The sequence below is a fragment of the Nothobranchius furzeri genome, chromosome 12 (assembly GCF_043380555.1).
Source record: "Nothobranchius furzeri strain GRZ-AD chromosome 12, NfurGRZ-RIMD1, whole genome shotgun sequence".
Taxonomy (NCBI): domain Eukaryota; kingdom Metazoa; phylum Chordata; class Actinopteri; order Cyprinodontiformes; family Nothobranchiidae; genus Nothobranchius; species Nothobranchius furzeri.
The window spans coordinates 71,038,587-71,044,457 of NC_091752.1; positions in this window are offsets into that span (position 1 = coordinate 71,038,587).

Sequence of the window (5,871 nt, forward strand, 5' to 3'; positions counted from 1 at the left end):
GGCAAGAGGGGGCGGTCAAGCTCTTACTGTAGCATTCAGTCAATATCGAGAAGGCCGGAACTGATGGTGAATGATGATTTATTGAGCCGTCCGTATCATCAACCAACCAACGTAAGAGCTAGGCATAAACAAAAAATAAATAAATCATAAAATAAACCATAATGCATAACTGATTACATTGGTAGTCGTTTTCACAATTAATACAATCATATAGACACGTTCCGTTTTCATAACAACATTCTGAATTATAATTACAAACCTTGTTCCCCTTATCAACTGAAGCTAGACAGAAGTATTCTTCAAACTTTCTTTGTCTTCTTCTCCGTGAACTGCTAATAGCCTATCCTTTGCTCCGTCTTCACTTCTAATAGATTTCCGTTTGCTTCTTCTGTGTTGCGCCCGTTGCGCCTCCCTACTTGGCTACGGTTGCTATGACGCTATCAAAATAAAAGCCCGTATACCTTTGCCGTTGTTAAACATAAAGAAATAGTTCACCTTTACAGCACCTTATACACTTCCACTGACGACATTCCACACAAACACACACTTAGGGCCTTGGGAGTGAGCACATTCAACGGCAATTGGCAGGGGGATATTTCAGCCTCCTCCCTAGTGCCGGTGCCCACTTCCAATTTTAAACTGCACTTAGACACTGATGGCTGAGGGTGTAAGTGGGGTGGTGCAGTGGCATCAGCTGGCTTAGGCCGGATGATGCCCGTACTGCCCACTCACCACAGCCATGGAATACACCTCATGATCACACAACACTATATTGGACCAGGCTGAGGGAGACTAGGGGTCTTAGCCACCTCTGTTGTTGCTAGGCTTCCTGGGGCTGGAGGCTAGGAGGGAGATCTGGCCGTCTGGTTGGGGTCTGGGGTGGTGGGTTGCTGTGCTCAGCGTTGGGCGGGGGAGCCTGCTCATCAGCACCCCAGCAGAAAGGGTCAAACTCTGGTTACCGGTGATGGTTGTACCCAGTGTGCAGCAGTACCAGGACCAGAGTGAATAGGGTGTGTATGGGGAGCATGAGTGGGTGTCCGGCGTGCATTTTTGTAAGTCTTGGGTTGTATGTGCATGTGTGAGCATGAGGGAGGGAGCGTGTGACTGTGTTTGTGTATGATTGTATATGTCAGGCGGGGCCTTTGACTCCTCCCCTCTCCTGGAACTTCTCTTGATAATATAGATCTCTGTCCCCCCTCCCCCTGCCACACCTGGTGTGAGGGGTTGTGCCTTGGTCTGCCTGAGTGTTCGTGGCAACCGGGTCTGGGGGTTTAAGATTTTTGGCATCTGCCTGATAGATCCCGGTGGCTGCCTGGTGGGGTCTGGGTCCCTGGGCTCTGCTGGGTCCCCGGCGGGGGTGGTCGCCCCTGGGTCCCGGGTCGCTGGGTCCCGGGATCGGCCGGCTAGGGGGTGGGAGGCTGCGGGCGGGCCTGTGGGCTTGCCGCTGATATCTCCCGGGACTCTGCCGGCTGCTGGTTGTGGCCCCCCGGGGCGATCCTCTGTGCCTCTCGGGGGGGGGGGGGGGGGGGGGGGCGGGGCGGGGGGGCCTTCCTGGTTGCAGTCTCCTTGGGGTTCCTGTGTTCTGGGGCAGCGCCTGGATCTCTGGGAATTGGAGCTCCCCCCGTCTCCTGTGCATCTTTGGGGGGCGGATCTGTGGTCCCTCACACTCTCTATTGGACACTCCTATAGATAAACCTTACATAAACAAGCGCGTGTACACACACAGGTGCTCACATGGTGCTCTCAAAAGTATGGGCTTGGGCACGTTAAACACAGGTCTTAAGACTATGGTGGGCACTTAATGCGTTGTGATTTATTATCGTGATTCTTCAGTTAAGCAATGTTGATTATATATTTTCTTCATCAAGTTGACGCAGTGATAGCTAGATCTTGTTGTATTGTTGTTGTGTCCTTTTTTTGTCCTTTTGTTTTTTTTTTGTCTTTTTCTGCAGGTCTAGAAGCAGACTCTTGTTCATTATTGTTTATTTTTGTGGAACCCCCCTCTCCCCACCTTTTCTTTTCCTTTCTCTTTCACCTCTGTCTCCGTGTCTGGTCGGAATTACAATGCATTCAACAACAATAACAATAAAGTTTTAAGTATCAGGCGTGACATTAAAAGCAGACGCTTTCATGCTCCACCTGAGAGTAAATATGTAAGGCTTGTCACCAGCATTCAGACATCAATTCTGCTTGCTTCACAGCCAGACAGGACACGGTAAAAAAAAAAAGGAAAAAAAAAAGATGGTTTTCAGTTAATTTGGCATCAATCAAACGTCGCATGGGTCATCTAGAGACAAAAGGCTGTAAGTGGGCGGAGTTAAAGTGATTTGAATGAGTGAACACATACATGTGTTGATTGCAGTTGTGTGATGACTCCCACCAAGATTGATATAGTTTGGAGCTTTTTTGCAGAAGTTACAAAGGTTTTATTGTATCTAGGGGGCGCTGTCCCAAATTTAGGAAATATTCCATGAAGAAGTTTGTAGGTTGACAACAGTCTTTTGTGTGCAGTTTGGTGTGAATTGCATCATGCATGTGTTATTTAGGGCCTAATATCTGTCAGGGGGCGGAGCTAAAGCAATATCAACCAATGACCACAGGATTGTGTTGGGTGCCTTTGTGTGATGACACATAGCAAGTTTGGTGCAGTTACGACCTCGTCTGTAGGAGTTATTACAGTTTTAAAGGTATGTAGGGGGCGCTGTGGTGATATTATACAACGTTCCCCAACCGTTTGTGCCTCGTTGGCTAAAGGGCATGATTGGTGATTGCCATGTTCAGTCTCGGGCAGATCGGAGGCTGTTTGTGGAAGTTACAGTCAAACGTAAGGTCACAGCGTCACGCCAGAATTCGCCATGGCATCAAAGCCCCTCCCTTTCTGGAAAGCTATCAGATCTGAATGGTCATTACAACATCATGAAGAAGTGCATGGCCTTAGTGTCATGTTGACTAAATTAGAGGGGACAAATATGGGCATTTCACCATAAAACAATAAACTCCCAGTTGTCAGGGGGCGGGGCTTAGGTGATGCCAGCTGTCCACATTGTCATTGTCTTGAGATGTGGTCAGTGATCACACAGACAGAGTTTAATATAGATCTGATCATGCACATGGGACTTATTACGTCAAGTAATGTAATGGCGAAAGGTCAAAGTTTGAGGCTTAGCCACGCCCACACCTTTATACTTATTTAAAATCCGACGGTTGAATTTTTTCCCCTTTGTCTTAAGAGTATATAGCAGAAGTTTGAAGGTGATCGGTGAAAAGGACGACGGAGCATCAATGTCCAAACAACGTGTGCGAAAACCACTAAATCGAATACTTGGACCAAAATGGCCGACCTCCTGTGCGACTTTGCGCTTGGCTCCAAAAGACTTTTTTGTAGGTCCTGAGACCCCACATTAGTGTACCAAATTTCGTGATCCTCAGTCAAAGCATGGCATGGGGCTGACAGTTTTAATAGTCCTAGGCGGCACTATTTCAGAATATAGGCCACACCCACAAACTTCAGCTGTCCAATTCTATTGGGGGTCAGACTAGAATCACTCACCAGACATTTTGTGGCGATGTCATGATAAATGAAGAAATGAGAGGCAAACGTATTTCCATGGCGTATTGGCGAATTTTGCCATGCTCCCAAAGCCCGGCCTTTTTTGGAAACCTGTCAGTACTATAGACCAAGTGACCTCAACTTGTCTGCTGCTATTTGCCAGAGATTGCTGGTGATTGGGTAAAAGGAGTCCAGTAGGGAGCTGTGAAAAAAAGGGTGGCGTGGCGACAGGTCAAAGTTTGAGCCTCATGGGCTCGACACACGGGAGGCGACAAATGACCGCGATCAGCAAAATTTGTCGCTGTCGCTTTTATTACCTGTCACACGGGAGGCGATCCCCTGCAGCGGCCAGCGGCAAAGCCGTCTACGCGTTCTGTTCCATGGCGAAATCGAAACTTCCGTTGTTTTGCTTGGCTGTGTCAGGTTGGAGGGAATTAAGGTTATTTAAGCGGTTCAGAGTTAATAAAGCGGTAGATATGATGTTTCACAAGGTGCTGCTAGAGTTATGTGAAATCTTACTTCTGATTTTACTATAAAACATAATAATAATCAACTTCTCCTCCATGTTTGCTCGGAGGTGTACGGAGCATCCTGTCCGCTCATTGGTCAGTGAATGAAACCTCCGTTGATTGGTCCTCGTCCGAGCGACAGCGATGAAAAGTTGAAAATGTTTCAACTTTCTGGGATCGCGTCGCTGGGTCGTTCGTGCACGACACGTGCACGAGCGCAAAAGTCACACGGACGTTTTTCGCGTTTCGCTTGGTAGGAGAGAGACCCGCGATTATCGCTTTGTCGCGCATGTCTCATTGAAAATGAATGGAGGAGAGGCGATGTCGCCTCCCGTGTGTCGAGCCCATTAGCCACGCCCACACCTTTATACTTATTTAAAATCCGACAGTTGAATTTTTTCCTCTATGTCTTAAGAGTATATAGCAGAAGTTTGAAGGCGATCGGTGAAAAGGACGATGGAGCATCGCTCGCCAAACAACGTGTGCGAAAACCATTAAATCGAGTACTTGGACCAAAATGGCCGACTTCCTGTGCGACTTAGCACTTGGCTCCAGGAGTCGTTTTTGTAGGTCCTGAGACACCACATCAGTGTACCAAATTTCGTAATCCTCAGTCAAAGCATGGGCGCCACTGCGGGGTGTGAGGCAGGCTCTGCGGAAAATGACTGACTCGGCAAGTCCATCAGGTGCTTCTGAGCCCAGAAGGTGTGGTTATCCTTCTCAGAAGAGCAGCGACCAGAAAGGACCTAAAACCAGAGTGAGTTTGGGGGGCGCCTACGACAGCTGGACCCAAATATAACGTATTGGCAGCGAACCGGAACCCCCGCGGCTGGAAACCTGGTTCCACTGCTGCAGCTACAATCTCCACACACCAGGTGGCGCTTTGGTGTTCGTGCTCCATATTCCACCTTTACACGGTTATCACATCCATCAATATTCAATTGTAAGGATGTGAAAATTGTATTTCTAGATCAGTAAAATGATCCCACGACGACGTGAAGTCGCTCTGATCTCATTCTGCAGCTCTACCTCGTGTCTCCAGGTCTTCCTTCCAGCCAGGGCCAGATTAACACTTTGTTGTACCCTGGGCAACAACATTCAAGGGCCCCATCATCACGACCCAAGGGCCACCATAATATGGTCACATACAGAATATTTTACTGTAATATGCAGTAAATATACTCAATACTTGAATGCCTGACATCACGTAACCCGTTCAGGGTAACCTTTGACCCACCTCGTGTGGACTGACCAATGAGGAGAGAGTCTTAACTTGAGGCCCTCTCTTCATTGGTCATTCTGCATGAGTCTGACTCTCAACTGACGTTCAAAGTCGTAGACAGCGAAGCGTCTCTGTGCAGCGCAAAAGCCCGGGTGGACAGTTTGTTTAATGTAGGGTGATCATATTTCCATTTCCAAACAAGAGGACAGGGGATCTGTGCCTATGACGTCACACTATGGCAACGCCACACAAACCATGTTGGGACCCATTTTTTGTAAGAACTAAATTAATATCAGATTCTGCCAATAAAAGGGCTCTAAAACAATTCATATGTAAATATTTTGCATATTTACTGCAAAATCTAATTTTTCTGCTTTAGTGCTGCAACAAGGTTTTATTAATAATAAATTATTATACCTTTTGTTTTACTACAGCATCGGTACGCTTCCTGTGCACAGATTATTAAGGATGCTTGTTTCAGCTGTGAGATTAGACGATAGGATCAATGAAAAAATAAGTTGTCGCACACTCCATGGAAACTTTCAGAGAATCCACAAATAGTGGCTTTCAAATGGTTTTGTTACTTTTTG